Below are 16,611 nucleotides of genomic sequence, written 5' to 3' on the forward strand. Positions count from 1 at the left end.
AAGCTTCAAAGTACTGATGGGGGTGTTCCTAGATCAACTTCTTGGATAATGAGCTGAAGTCGACAAGAAGCGATCCGTCAAAGGAGGGCCTTAATGAATCCCACATCAATGACACGGAACGGAGCTAATGATTTTAGTGGAGGTGAAAACAAACTGTGACATATGATTCAGGGTGGCGATCATGAATGGACGAAGGATAATGTATGGCAGTGGATGGGACACGGTTGACACTTTCAGAATGACCCCTCTTGAACATATAACGACACTGATGCGATGGATCGGTAGCATTACCCCAAATGTGGATGGTTTGGCGAGGACCATGGTGATGAGACCGGTGAATGAAACAACCCAACCCGATGTGGTACGGAGGAAAAGTGTCATGTTCAAGAGTGATTTGCTACCATTAAACTTTGATGTTCTCCCAATTTTTCCCCAGTCATTTCTGACCAGTACCTCTTTATTTTTGTCAAGCTTGAGGAGGATAACATATGCTTGTTCTATAACCTGCCCTTCGGGCAAGCCCATCGCTATGATTTAACGAGCTTAGCGATAGGGAAACTCGTTCTCGTCTAAAGACAAGTTTGTCGCTATTTAATCATTTTAACGAGTCTAACGACAAAGAAAACTCGGTCCTTTTCATCTTTAGAGAGTCTGAAAAGGTACAGAAAGTTAACTCCATAATTCCTTTTTCGTCAGCTAATCCCTTAAGTCCGAAAAAGTATAAAACAATACAGAAGGGATGGCTGTTCGGTACTTTTAACGAGCCGAACAAGACAAGCGCTCGATCCTTTTGTGCAATAATCCCTCAGGTCCAAAAAGATTAAAATTTAGAGGAGGGATAGCGTTCCGGTCATTTAACGAGCTGGAAGGCCAAAACTCGGCAAACTTTTCATATTTTACGAGTCAGTGAAAAGAGCTCAAAGAAGACTCGTCTTTTGAGGAACGAGTGATAAACAGGGATAGCAGCAGATTCCAGGTACAAATTGGAATTTTCCAATCACGGCAGTGTCACAAGGATGGCTAGATGAAATCACTCTTCGCAGCTGTTTCTCAAAAGAGGTAAACACACAAATGGAAGTGAATGATCGGCCAAATGAACAGTGGAGGTGATGGATGAAAACACGATCAAGGTTCTTATGGCTGATGAATTTACAATCTCAAAAGGTTATTTACCGGGATAGGTTCATTTTTTCCATGAGCTTGAACTCTGGGGGAAACTTTTGCTCACACTTTTCTATTTTTTAACGAGCATAAATTCAGTCATAAAACTGCTCGAATTTTGTGTTTATTTTTTAACGAGCATGAACTATATGCTAAAACTGCTCGATATACCAGTCATAAAAAGAACGCCTCCTATGAGATAACTATTTTTTAAGGAGCTTTATCTCACAAAGCTATGCTCCAATTTTGGCAGATTTTTCTTTTGCCCCACAGGCTTTCTTCATGCAAGGTCGGAAACGGCTAATCCTACGAGTTTAAAGGGTTAGACCTACAGGTTTAAAGGGAGGACCTAAAAATTTAAAAAATAAATAGTCGTCCCTTGCTTGCATTCCAAAAGTTTGCATGCCCCCAGGTATAGGATAGAATCTCGAGGCTGCCCCTCCTCTCCCCTACCTCTGCTTTTCTTTGGGTGTTCACAGTTATTTGTCATCTTGCTAATCTGATGTTAACGATACTTGTCTTCTCGTTATTCTAAGGGGTCTTGCCCACTTTTAATAAACAGCTATTTGTGACAATAGAAGAACACTACTCAAAGACAAAACATTGGTATTATTGAGGGAGGCTTGCCTCTTTCTTATTATCCGAAGAGGGTTCTATTCGCTGCCGCAAATCAATCTCTTTCTTCGGCGGTGTCTATCATTGGGTTGTCCAAAGATGGTTACCCTCTGTCACAACAATATAGTCCCCTACTTTGTAAGCTGCCCCTGCTTATCCTTCAAAACATATGTTCTAATGGGCGAGGCTTGAATTCAAATATGGTTACTATTCGTCGCAATAAGGGAATTCCTACTTGGGCAGTGCCCACCTCTTTAGACAAAGGTGAATGACTCTTTTGCCAAACACATAACTTTAACAAAAGAACACTATTCCAGAACAACCCCACTTCCTTCCACGGACGGGGTACGGACTAGTCATATTCTTCTGCGGAAATTCTTCCTTATACCCGGGTTTCTTCTGCCCGAAGCAGACCAGGGTGCATGCCCCCTGGGTCCTAGTCTTTCTTTCCGAATCACTCGCACTCATCGGGAAGGAGGACCGGGGGTGGAGGCGAATCTTGAGTGAACAGACCATTTAGGAATGGTATTTGACTATTTGCGATGCGAGATCCCGGAAACGAAAGTTGGTCTACGAGCTTGACCACCCTTCCTTCGTGTGGAAAACACATTACTCTAAAGAGTGAGGAGACTATCGCTCCCATGCAATAAATATAGTCGCGTCCAAGGAGTAGGTTATAATCCAAGGGTCCTTGGACGACCATCACGTTCATATTAACGGTCTTCCCTTTCAATGTAACAGGCACATTGGGGAGGATTCCTAATGGTCGACTGGTTCCTTTATCAAAACCCGAGAGATTTCTCAACTCAGGTAAAAGCGCTGGGGAACCCAGTGCTTTCCAAGCAACAGAGGAAAGGATACTCACAGACGCCCCTTCATCAATGATAGTACCAGCCATAATCATTCTATAGATCTGGACAATGATTCTGAATGGTATACTGGCTGGTAACCGGGGTCTGCCTAGTTGATTCCAATCAAAGGATACAACCAGGTTGCTTGGTGGTGGGACCGAATATACGGCCGGATATGACTCTGATGATGTTCCTTCCTGCGATAAAGGAATGGGCGCATTGCCTTGACGCTCATCGGAGTCGGTGCTGATGAAAAGAACCTGGATGGTGTCATCCTTATTCTCTTCAGTGAGGGTGTCGCATGAAGATGACTCTTCGGCGACGGTGTCATTTGAAGACGGGTCTTCAATGACGGAGTCATTGGACGATAGAACCTCTGAAGGAAGAACCGGGTCAACTGCCGTTTCGACCTTTAGACTTTCGTCTGGTCTGGATTCAGTAGGTTCATTCTCAATGACCGACACTTCAGCTGACCACTTGAGCGGGCCAGCTGGATTTTCAACTATTGAGGGATTAGGCACGAGTTTTTGGTATCCAGGAGGAAGTCGTAACGGTGATACCGGACGATCTTCCAAAACTCTTTTTGCCTCATCTAAGAATGGACATTTGTGGATGGCATGATTGCCTTCACACAATAGACAGGGTGATCTTGGTCCCCTTCTTCGTCCTTCACTCTCATTAGTTGACGGATTGCAATCAACATGACAACCAGAGGTTGATGCTACCGGATTGTGCAACCTCGGGGACCAGTCCCTTAGTATCCGGGGAATACAAGGACAATCACGATGGAAGTGGGTCCCTTTGCAAATGACACATGGCGATTTAGGCCCGGTCGGTGCAGTGTGTGGGTTTTTGTCAGCTTTCTTCTGCTTGCCCCCAGTTGCCTTCGCCAGAGGCTCCTTCTGCTTCTTTTATCTCTTCTTCTTTTCCTTCTTCTCCTTGGGAGGCTGACTTTTGCCAGCTCTACCTTGCAAAGATGAAGGATCAGAGGAAGTATCATAAGAAGTGGAAGGCTGGTGGGTAGTTCTAGATTGTTCTGACTGTTGATTCGACTGCTCAGGATTAGTGGCGATCTGGACTACATTAGTTGAAAAGAGCCATACAGGTAGGCCAATTGTCAATCCTGGAAGTGACAATGTTGCCATATGAGGCGCACCAACATCTCCCCAAGAGGAGAAGGGGTTTGGACTTCCGCCAAGGTTACCTCCTTGGTTGGTGGGCTCCATACTTTTCAACTGAAAGATCAACGTGGGAATAACAGGTGATTATGTTCCGCTTAAAATAAATTTTATTAACGACGCTTTTAGACACAAACTTGCTTTTTCATGTTTTAAGAGTCGAGAAAAAGCTAAAGATGACTCTAGTCGCCTTCGATGTTTTAACGAGCCCGAAGTGACAAATGCTCGGTTGGACTTTTTTAGTTATAGAGTTTGAAAAAGGCCAAAAGAAACTGCTCTGGAGATCTAGGCAGAGGGTGTGCCAAACCTTTCGCGAAACCACAGAATACGTTTTACGGTACGGGTGGTCGATCTTCGTGAATGTTGTGTTCACTGCATCGCGATCAGTAGGGCGGCCGACACGGTTTCCTAAGGATAAAGGATAAAAGCCTATAGGGGTCTCCCAATATACGCGACGGTACGCGGGAGCACAAGTCCGTGTTAGTGCCACCGACTCTCAGGAGGAATCACCCACCTTCGTAGAGATCGACAGTCACTATGTTTAACGACGCCGGAACACGTCTCTACCTAGACCTCTAGATGTTTGCGTTATGTTACAAAGCGTTGTTATGTAAATTGGGTTTATTTTAATGTTGATCTTGCTTAACAGTTTGCCTTTCAGGGTCGCCACGAGATGTATATATACAACTTCCTATATGCAATCTAAGATGAGAAGCAAATCTTTTCAATCTTTCAACTTTGAAAACCTTAATCTACTGAGGGAAAAGAAAGACACAACTTTTTCCACAGATCATAGAACACACACTAAAATGCACATTTCCTAAATCGTCAAGCACACAGTCAAATGCAAAATGCACAATGCATGTATTTCTTTTCGTTATCCTTAATGTTGATGTAAGACAAAAAGGAAATTGTTGTATAATTTTGAATCTAATTTCAAGTAGAAATAAACAAGCTTGTCCAATAATCAAAAAGACACCTTATGATCGACTTGTTTAAACACAGGAAATGTATAGATCCAAACCATAAAAATGAAAAACAAACAAACTCAAACAGCCATGAACAGTAATAAAACTAGCTCTTAAGATCACAAAGACACTTTTACAGTTCAGGATCTAAGAGGCCACAGCTATACTGGTTCGCTTTTCACAATGGGAAACTGTAACTGAAACAAGAAATACTGAAAGAACATTCACAGTTTCATCACACAACTGAGGCGGAATAATGTCAAGGAGAAGTGGTTTACAGCAAGTACAATGACCAGCAAGCAATCAGCAAAAATCAGTGAAAACAAGGCCAAGACACCAAGGGAAAGCTGAGCAAGACAATGGCTAACTGGACCAGCGCAGGTTCTAGTCTGCCAGTTTGACTCTCAGCGCAGTTCCCGAAGGGAGTACCTGCGCTGTAATGCAGACTGCCTGTGGACAGCCTGCTCTGGGACACGAGAGTTACGTCTACAAAGTTTTCCGGGTCATAAAAAGCTCAAAAATGCACTGTTTTTGCTGAAATAAAAAGCTATAGGTCAAGTACAGGCTAAGGGATGATCAAGAGGATGAAGATCTATCACAAAGAGTAAAGAGTCTTTTGTAGATAAGCTCTTTAAATCTTGAATTTGCTCAGCAAATGAGCAAGAGTAGTAGACCCTCTACTTCGCTTTTGATATAGTCAAAAGCTTTTCGATTTGGTACTCTTTTCTTCAAGAAATGAATAGCAAAATACTACAAACACCAACAAGATACTAGGCTCCCCAGCGGAGTCGCCAGTTTGTTGTGGGGAAAAGTATCCGACTCGGATGACCCTATCCCTACTCTAAAGGTGACAGTCTTTAGCAACAACTGAAAGTAAAGATTTGATGTTTTCCTTTATGAAAGTACAGAGAGAAGGAAGAAGAGATTAACCAACCTGGTGTCTTTCGCTTAGTCGATCCTTATCCTCTCTCTTTGTCTCTTGTTCCCAGCTCCTTACTCTCTTTGCCGGTCCAGCTACACACAGATCCTGCACAAACAAGAGAAGAAACTACAAGATACAAGTACTCATAACTGATGCATGGATTAGAGTGAATCAAATATACATGTAAATACAATACATCAATGCAATACAAGTATATAGGAGAACATGCAAAACTTTATTGATAGAAGTAACAGGGTTCTGAGAAGGTTACAACCAATGATGGCTCCAATCCAGCAGCACCTCCCCAGCAGCGAGAACTCTCCTCTTCACCTCTAGTAAAAAAATCACCCAATAGCTCTAATTGTAAACCAACAGCACCTCCTTGCTTTACACAAAATTCCCGCCTCCTTAGACCTCATAGAAGAGCTCTATATATAGGAGAGAAGAAGAAAGGATGAGTCAGCTTGAGACTGACATGAAGCTGCCTTGTGTCCTCTCCCTCTTCAGTTAATCTTCAGTCCTTGAGTCCACTTGGAGATCCTTGCTTACACATGGTGATCAAGTACCTCTTACTCATCACAGGGCGAATCTCATGAACCAAGTGTCAGTTTGGAAGCTTCCTAGGCAGTTGACACCTTGCAGAATGACTGTGCCACTTGGCCAATCTCGCCCGGCGCAGGTAGCCTTCATTAGATTTGACTTCCAGCGCAGGTACAAGGAGGAGCAGTTGCATTCCAGCGCAGATGCTCAGTGGAGCAGCTGACATGATCCAAAATTAGCCTGTTTTGAAGTGTTTTCAGGTGGAGAACTGATTGGAAGTGCTGTTGTTTGATGACCTTGTTCTTTTAGGGGTAAGAACAACATGTTTAGGGACTGAGGATCCCTGTAATTATTGACATTTCATGCTCCATGTCGCGAGGCACAAAAATGTCTATAACAAATGATAATTGGTATACATCACCTCTACTCATGAGATCAAGAATATCAATCCACTCATCCCTAATTGTTCTAAGTAAAAGTGTTTTTAGTGTGTCAGATCCTAAATGATGTATTTTTTCCCTCTAAACACTATACATGAAACTTTCTATTAGATCCTCTAGACTCTCATCTTATTTTTGATTCATTCTAAATATTTCTTCTTTAAGATCATGATCTTTATATTTTTCTAGAAATGTCTTTCTCATATCATTCCATCATCTTATTGAATTAGTCCCTAAACTCATGAACCACTTAAGAGCTCTATCCTTCAATGCCTCTGGAAACAATCTCAATTTTTGGGTGTTTAGTAAGTAACCATAAGATCTACAAATTATTTAGAATTCAAATAGAAAGGTTTCCAGATCCTCTAACCTTAAACCATGATATTTTGGAGAAAGGATGGAGGGATGTTCTTCGTGTACACACTACCATCAATATCTTGAATGGGAAATCCGAGAGGATCTTCCTCACTATCATCATCTCCATCCATTTCTTCTACATAATTTTCCATATCCTATTTTTCTACTTGCAAAAGTGGATGGTGATGTGGCTCTTATTGCACCATGTGATCACATGGGGGGTGGGTTGGTGTTGGAGAATTTTTTTTCTTTTATGATTGAATGAAAACATTAATGCAATGAACTTTTGTTATTTTGAAATGAAATATGATTACTGATATTTTTTTTATTTTTTTTGAAAAATGTAAAAGGAAATGAATCAAATAGGGAAGAAAATAATGCATACTTTGACACCTCCCCGACAACGGCGCCAAAACATGATGAGCCTCGATATTGCAACAAGAATGATGCAACTCTGAAGGCTACCAGCTTTAATTATCAACCCGAGGTTCGTACAAACTTAAGAGGTATTGGCACTATATGTGCAACATACAATGTGTCATTCCATCGTTTTCATGATGTCATGGAGTGCATGTAATGAAATCAAATCTTAAACTAAATGCAGAAAATGAAATGCTCAAAATGGAAACCTTAACCTATTGCAAGAAAGAAAATACAAGGAAATAAACCTATTCGAATTGCATAAATTAAATATCATGAAATAAATGTCAACCATTAGTTTATATCCATTAACAGAGTTTATTGGATGTGGCAATCAAGAAAATCATTATTGTATTATACAAATCATAAATTTTTCCATCAACCCAAATCACTGAAATGTTTTGCATGGGTAAAGAGTCAAATCCTAGGTGGTATTTATTCTTCCATAATCATTGATTTAGATCCTAGGGGTCATGATTCAGCCCTAAGGAACAATAACCAAGCTTCTTCAGCAAATCTGAGCAAGTATATACATGTTGGAAGGCTACTACAGGGTTTCCTGTAGTTTACTATAGGAAACAACAGAATTGCTATAGGGAGTTATAATTCATAGAATGACCAACAAAATCAAATCCAAATTGGATGGGATAACTTTTTTATTGACTAGGATGTCTTAGGTCTCCATTTCAAGTGGAATCAATCAAAGAGACCTTTGTTAACCCATGCTAAAAAAAGGGCAAAAAATTACTAGTCTAAAATCTAGAAATTCGAGAACTAGTGAGCTAGTAAATCTATCAAATGCCTAACCTAATCAAGTGAAAATTAAATGGGGTGGCTTTTACTATTAACTATAATGTTTTTGTGATATAATGAAAGTGGAATCAAATTGATTGAAGCTCATTAACATGCTCTAAAAAGTAGCAGAAATTTATTGTTGTTTGCCACAATGGACTTCCCAAAATCTAGATTTGGGAATAGGCAGACTAATCCAAGTAAATCAATGATTAGTATAACCTTGAAATTCCTTTACAATAATGACATGATGCTTTTGATCCTAAAAAATAACTTATTTCAACCATTTAATCCAATTCTACAACAAGAAATCATTAATACTAAATGTAGAAATAGAAAACAAGCACAAGAACAAGAACAAGAGATACATGTGAATAAGAAGTGAAAAAAAGAAAAGAAAATGATACAAAAGGGCTATGAGGCTCCTAGGATGTCTAAGCCCTGTTAGAGTTGGTCTTGTCAGTCCTCCGTCAGAGATCAAAACTCTTTCTGCATTTCATTTTTAGGAGTCCCGCTCCATTCACTCAGTTGCATTCTACTAGGGGCATGCCATAATCTGACGGAAAAGGTCTTGTTAGTCAGTTCCCCTCATGTCTGGCACCTGCTGGCTCAAGTCTTTTTTCAAGGTTCACTAAAGTCCATGAAAGTCAATGTTCGATCTTTTAATGGACGAGAGTCATTTTCAGTCATTAGGTCTAGGGATTAGATAAGTTGGTCTTCAAACATGTCCAATAAAGCCATGCAGGCCAGAGGGAGGTTCAGTAAGTTTTTATTTCAGGAATGTCATTGTCAATAATACGAGATTGATTCTTCTTAAAAACCCTATTTTGAAGAAGAAATCATCAAATGTGTTTTTGTAATAAATACGTATTTTTTCAAAGCGTTTCAAAGTTGTATAGCTCTTCAATGGCAGCAGCTTTAGCTGTTCCTATCCCTGCGAAAGCACAAACAGAAAGAACATCATCAGCACAAAGAGACAAAGCAAAATAAAAAAAAATAGAGTTTTCATTCAAATGCCAAAATGCCAAAATTATACAACTTGGTTTTCCGAATCAGAAAAAATCAAAGTCATGTCTTTGTGAAAATGTTTCTATGTGTATCAATGTCAGTTTGGCATTCAAAGGGTCGATTGAAGTCGAGGTTTAGTGAGGAGAAGGCAAAGCTTGCAAATTTTCAAGCTGTGACTATGTAAAATCCTGGCGCGGTGCATTGGAGAACAACGCGGTGCATAGGTGTGACGCGGCGCATTGGGCACTCCTCCACAGTGCATTTTTGCACTGGCGCGGCGCACTCACCAGGCGCGGCGCGTTGGGCTGGTGCGTGGTGCACAGGCATGAACAATTTTTTTTTACCACTTCTCACTCAAATTTCGCATCCTATGTTTTGATGTGAATCTTTAAATTGCTTGTTGGGTTCGTTTGGAAAGAATAGCAGGATTTGTAATGTCAAAATGTCAACCCAGTTTCAAAATCCACTATGGAATAACAACGACTTCGGCCTTTTCAATCATCTGTTGCGCAAACATAGTTATAGCACTAGCAGTATCATGGAATGACAAGGACTGTATCTCCCGAACCTGCTCCGGCATCAAATAGTTGCGCATCTCAATAAGTAGGATTGGTCGATCAAAATTTTCTAGAGCCTTTTTACAGTGCTGGTTGAAGAAGCAAGATGATCCACTGTCTCCTGATGTACATACGTCATCCAGTATTGTTGAATGGACATCTGGTCTCATCTATGGGAAGGGTGTGGGAATTGTGGCACATTGGACACTGAAAATGGAGCAATTCATATAGAGTTGGTTCCTGATTGCCCCCCACGCTCTGTAGCATATACACTTGATCTACTACAATTACACCATTGTGCGGGTTGTCGATTTTATCATATAGAGAAACGAGGAAAGAGCTGGGATATAATTGGAGATCGTCTTTTTCAGTGTCCACCTGGCCTACCGTATGCCTTGTTGCAAGGCACACTTGAAGCTCGAGGTGCAGATTTTGTAGATGTTCCTAAGGAAGCTTGTCCAAGTATCTAGAGAGGTTCGGTAGCTTGGATTGATGGTGGGCCTGTTTTCTTTGTCAGTCTTGCAAATCATGATGAATGGGATAGAAAATATACAGTTTTTTCTTCAGTTATTCCACAAGATATCTTTATTCTTGAAAATATTGTTGAAATTCCAACGATATCAGCAATATGAAGTGGAATTAAAGCTGCTCAGTTAGGAAGGGCCATAACATGCGATTACTTGGAATATGTGTCGTTATCTCAATTTAAACCATTTTTATTAAGAATTGGTTTTTATTCAGCGGCAAGGGAAGGTGAATAGTCAAAGACCGAATGCCACAGAAACATCGAAATAAGAATAGACAGTCTATTTCAGACTTCAGTTACGATTCAGAAGGGATATACAACTACAGTTGTTGGGCCTCTGCATTGGTTATCATCATATTTCATATGTAACGCCGTCCCTTTTCAGAACAAATGGACAACTCCTTTGCTATCTTCATGATTTTAGTTTGAAATAGCTCCCTCATTTTTTGGTCGATTTGTTTTCTCATGAAGGAATTTATTTATTGTATTGTAAAAAAATTTCAAGTGGGAGAGTTTATGAGAAAAGTTGTGGGAGGAAAAAACCCAGCACTATCACTGTACAGTTTTGACAAAGAAATAATTAAATGGTGCAGCTCTGATTTATAAGATTCTTGCGGTATGAGTTTTGGCATGTGTTTTTCTCTCTGTTTTATATGTATCATGTGTTGTTTTGTAGTCCATTCATGATCGTTTCCAGCTGAATACTTTTAAGTGAGAAAGGTAGAATTCAGTCATTGCTCTGCCTTGAGGAAGTGTTCAGATTTTATGTGTTTTCTTCTACCTGGAAAGGATTCATACATTAATGCCATTTCCAGCTTTCTTAAAGTCTTTTCACCTCATGTAAATTCAATTCGATTGCTAAAGCCTCATGCCTATCTCGCCTTATGAAATATCATGTGCCTTTGGTTAAATCTCTGCTCATGCTGTCCTTGTCCCATGTAGCCAAGAAAACACATCATTTATCAAATTACCCCTTTCCTATCTATTTAATAGCCTCGAATTAGTTCCCATTTTTAGTCATCTCGCACCTTATTGCTCATTTTATCGAGATTTACTAGAGAGAGCCCTCTCCTGTCCTCGTAGGGCTAGCTACGAGGCTGAGCGTGGTTTCTGGTTACCCTGAATGTTGCCTTCCTTTAGCCTAAGGCAAATTTAGGTGCTAACAAGCCCAAGGAAAAATATAGCCCTATAGAGGAGACCAATATTAATAAGTTAAACATGGCACTAATCTTCATTATTTCCATCAATAAAATTACATCCCTGCAGAAAATGAAAGTGGAGTTGCAAAAATATGAGTTATCTCCACAAGAAGATTAAAAAAAGTCAACCCCTAGAGGAAAATTCGACTTGGTACTTATATAAACTATTAGGAATCATTCCCCATGAAAGGAGGAATCTTTCCACACCAAAATCACTTGATTAGTGGATCTGGCTCACAATACTAGGAATCTGCCTTAAATGACAGGGAACACATTCCTAGATTTTCTCAATCATTGGAGCTCCACAATTTGTGTAATAAATATAGAATATCTTGTTGATTTATTATTTGATATTGATCCTCCTATAGTAGGGATAAGGCCCCTAGATTACCTCATCCTCCAAATCTCCATAATCTACCCAATATTCTCACAATATATCACAAAAATAAATAATATTAGGCACAAATATGAAATTATCCATAAACCTTCCTAATGAACATATTAATGTTAAAAATACATTATTTAATGAAAAAATAGAGGTTTAATGTGCTGAAGGATGGTCAGATGGGCCTTAATTTAGGTCTAATTTAGAGGCCCATCATAGATATACAAAATACCATGGGAAAATGCTATCATGCCTAAAACCATGTGGAAAAAACCATGCACAAAATACCATGGGTAGGTCCACCCATCATCCTTGGGTCCACCCAACCATTATTGGGTCAACATAAAAACTAAAATCCTGGGGCGCTACCTTGGACCCCATGCAAGGGGGCTACCACCCATCTATAAACCCCATGGTAGGGGGGCTTCCACCCCCCCTGTGACTCCCCCGTTGGGCCTAATATGACGTTACAACACCTGGAGATATCCCTAGGAAGAATATTACATGTACCCAACATTCTTCCACTTTTTGTTTCCATTCAACACAATGGGTCATAGGATTGCATAGTGGTCGGTCTCGAGCTAAAACTCCCATTATTTCTCGACGTTAATAAAAAATATCATTGCTCACCAAATTTGTCAATGCATCTACAACATTCTTTAAAGTGTCCACCATTACTAACAAATCATTTTTCCTTTAACCATATCCTTCATAAGGTGATACTAAACATCAACGTTCTTTGTCTTTGAATGACAAGCAAGGTTAATTTCCAAGATCACAATCTATCCTTATAGTTCATTATACCAACCCCATACGTGAACACAATATTTGTAACAAAACGTCTTCCTTGATTGCATGAGTGGCTACCATGTATTCAACCTCTATATTTGAAAGTGAGTGCAAACTATCTCTTACTCGTCCAACTAAATGCTCCTCCAAATAGGTTAAACACATACCCACTTATAGATCATCTATGATCCAAGTCTCCAGCCCAATATGCATCAACTAAGCTATGTATTTCCATCACTTTGTCCAATCCTAATCTTCGTTGGTAGCAGAAAACATAATCATTAGTGCCATATAAATACTTGAAAACCCGCTTCACTGTTATCCAATTCTCCTTCCCCAGTTTTGATATAAACCTACTAAATACTCCCAATGCATGTGCAATGTATGGTCTAATATAGACCATTGCATACACTAGGCTACCAACTCCACTTGCATATGAAATATGAGACATGTACTCTTCCTCTTCCTTTGTCTTGGGACATTATTGAATCAATTAACTTTGGAACGACAAGAATAGGAACCTTCACCAGTTTACTATCCTACATATTAAATCTCTGAAATATTGTCTCGACATACTTCCTCTAGTTTAACCAAAGCTTCCTCTTTTTTTGATCTGATTTAATTTTCATCCCCAAAATATAGTTTTTGTTACCAATATCCTTCATGTCGAATTTAGATGACCACTGGGTCTTCAAATCTTGGATAATTTCTTTGTCTTTTCCAATCAACAACATATCACCCACATACAAGACCAAATAAATAACATGGTCACCAATTAATTTAAAATGCACACAATGATTATATTTTCTCCTTGTGAAGCCAATTCCCTATATATATGTATCAACTCTTTGATACCACATCCTTGGTGACTGCATTAACCCATGGAGAGAGTTTTTAAACCTACATACTAGTTCTTTCTTACCCTTCACTACAAAACCCTCTAGTTGCTTCATGTAGAGCTCTTCTTCTAGATCCCAATGAAGAAATGTTTTCTTCACATCCATCCATTCTAGCTCAAAATAAAAAGTAGCAACAATAGATAAAAGTAATCTAATAGAAACTAATTTGGAAACAAGAGAAACAATGTCACCAAAATCAATTCTTGATAATTTGGAATAAACTTTTGCCACCAACCAATCTTTTTATTTCTCCACCTTGCCTTTTTCATTCATCTTCTTATTAATCACCCATTTGTTGTTGATGGGTATTGTTCCAACAAGAAACTCCACCAGGTCCTGAGCCTCATTTTCATCTAATGCTTCCATTCTTTTAACCACAACCTTTTTCCAAAGTTTTCCATCCTCTGAATCCACTGCCTCCCTAACAGATTTTTAACAGTGCTAGACCCACTAACATTCAAGGGGTCTCACCGATATGAGGTCCCAATTAGACCTCACATTGTTTGGTGTAGTATCCCCATCTGGAATACAGTCTAGTTTCCAAAGCAGTGGGTTTTAATGATATGCCTTGGCTGCAATAACAGATAGAGTGATGTACTCGTGACTTTGGTGAACAAGTGTATGACTCTGGGTAGGTTCAAGTGAAATGTATGAAAGGTTCTAACACGTTAAGGGAAAATGAGTGAGCAATTTAGAAGCTTGTGATAGTAAGAAACATGAAAGGAACACACATGCATAAAGACACCATGAGTTAGCCTGCGAAATAGTTCACATGTTAACCATGACATAAATAAAAAATAGCATGCATTCAAGAAGATTCATACTAATGAAAACTAAATATTTCATAAGCATTAGTGTAAGGGAAATAACATATATTGCAAACATAACAAGAATGGTCCTACTATATTCACAACATATGCATGAAAACGTGTCGGCTCTGAGCTTTTATTTAAAGTGAAAATTCCAAGCATGCATACACCATTGATGAAACATAAGCCCCAATAGTAGAACATGAAGTCTACACCTACTCCTCCAAATAAGTATACTCCCTCTATGCTACGGAGAAGCCAAGGCTCTCAATAAACTCAAAATATTTGGATCCTAAGCTAAAATCCTAGCCAAAAGCTTGAATCCAAAAATCCCTTTACATTAGTTAGAAGGATATATTTATAACAAAAGGGGTGACTATTCACTTCCCCTTGTGACTCTTGGACTTCCCTCATGACTCTTCAACTTCTTTACAAAATCACTCTTCAACTTCATTACATCATGACTCTTCACATTCCACAATCTACACTTGTAATCTCACTTACAAATTAATTACAAAAGAATATTATAATATACTTGTACCCATATGAGACAAAGCTGGGTAAAGCCATCTAGACAACCTAATCAGAAAAAAGTCAAGCTTGATTTTAGGGAAACTCCAACTCAGCAACTTTGACTTGTAATTTCTCAGTGACATGTTGGTTCCAAGCTTTGTACTACAAAATGACATTGCCAAACTGTGTGATGGGTTCAGAATGAAAACAAACTCTAGCCTCTGTGACATCTGGGTACATTAATTTGGAACCAACTGGATTTCCTTCTTTAGCAAGAGCATCATAGTAAGTATTTAGACAATGCCACCAATGTACTTCTGCATATTCTACTTGTTCACTTCAAGATCTTCCTTGGTAGCGATTTGTCTAATCGAGTCCAAGTATTCTTCAACCTTATGCCTAAATTGATTCCTACATTTGGCTTCATTGAGTGAGACAATTGATGGGACCTTGTGCGATTTCACCATGAAATCTATGATGTTGTACAATCATGCATATGAGGCCTAAATATTACTGATGAATGAGTTGAGTGGTATGTTTCTCTAAATGATCATCCGCACTTGCGATTTCTCCAACTCTACCTGTTGCATTATGTTATTCGCCAATTCGAGCAGTGACCCTTTGTACTGCATTGACCATTCATGCATGGTAGCAATTGTTGTTGTGTAAGTGGAAAACTACCTTATTCATGGTGACAAGTTCTTCATGCAAGCTCCACATAGTTTCTCCCAATGTCGATAATTCACTAATTATGGCTGCCTTAATTTCTTCTAGATAAAATTATGCAGAAGTTGTATTCTGAACTTCTAACTAGAGTTGTTCAACTTATTTCCTTGCATCCGACAAGTTATTTTCCAACTATTTTTTCTCGACCATCAGGTGGTCTATGTTTGACTTTGTAGTAGTTGTAAAGGCCAAGTTGGTTGTAGCAATGACATTTGGATTTCTTCTTGTGTATGTCATAATCACTCTTTCTCTGATGAATGTATGAGATGAGAGCTCATCGAGAAAATGTTTCTTCCTTGCTTGTATAATATTCTTCTAAATCTTGTCATAATTTAGATTATACATGTCCATGGCCAGGCCATCATCAAGATGAATGATTTCCTCATCCTCTCTTGGAACTTTCTCTATTTCTTCAAGATGGGGAGACTAAATGGTGACCTGCTATGTACTTAGCATTAGATCAACATCTTGGTCCTTCGACTCCAGTTCCACCTCCATGTCTTGGATATTTATCAATTCTTCAATCTCTTGAGCAAGCTCCTTGTGTTGCATCTATTTTCTCTCCTCCTATAGATGCTAGCTCTTTTTTTGTTCTTCAAATTCTCTTCATGTGGCTTCTTCTTCTTCTACTCTTCGCCTTTCTTCTTCTTCCTTCATTTTCCTTCCTTCCTACAATATCTTTTTCTCTTGTTCTTTCCTCTTCTTTTGTTCTACTTCTTGCATCCTTTGTTTCCTCTTCTTCTCTATTGCTATGGTTTCGTTAAGTATGACTAGATCTACTTTCATCTTGCGGCTTCACTCTCCCCATAGGCTATTGTTGGGAGGCATAAATGAGAGATTTACACCCACATTTAAATTGTCAATCTGGGGTCGTAAGACTTAGAGACGTAGTAAAATATATGCCAGAATATGACCTCAGGGATTTCTAAGAGAAAAAAAAAATTGAAAAGGAAATG

This window comes from Pinus tabuliformis, chromosome 4_2 (assembly GCF_031772625.1).
Source record: "Pinus tabuliformis cultivar Carrire ecotype Pingquan chromosome 4_2, CPIR1, whole genome shotgun sequence".
Taxonomy (NCBI): Eukaryota; Viridiplantae; Streptophyta; class Pinopsida; order Pinales; family Pinaceae; genus Pinus; species Pinus tabuliformis.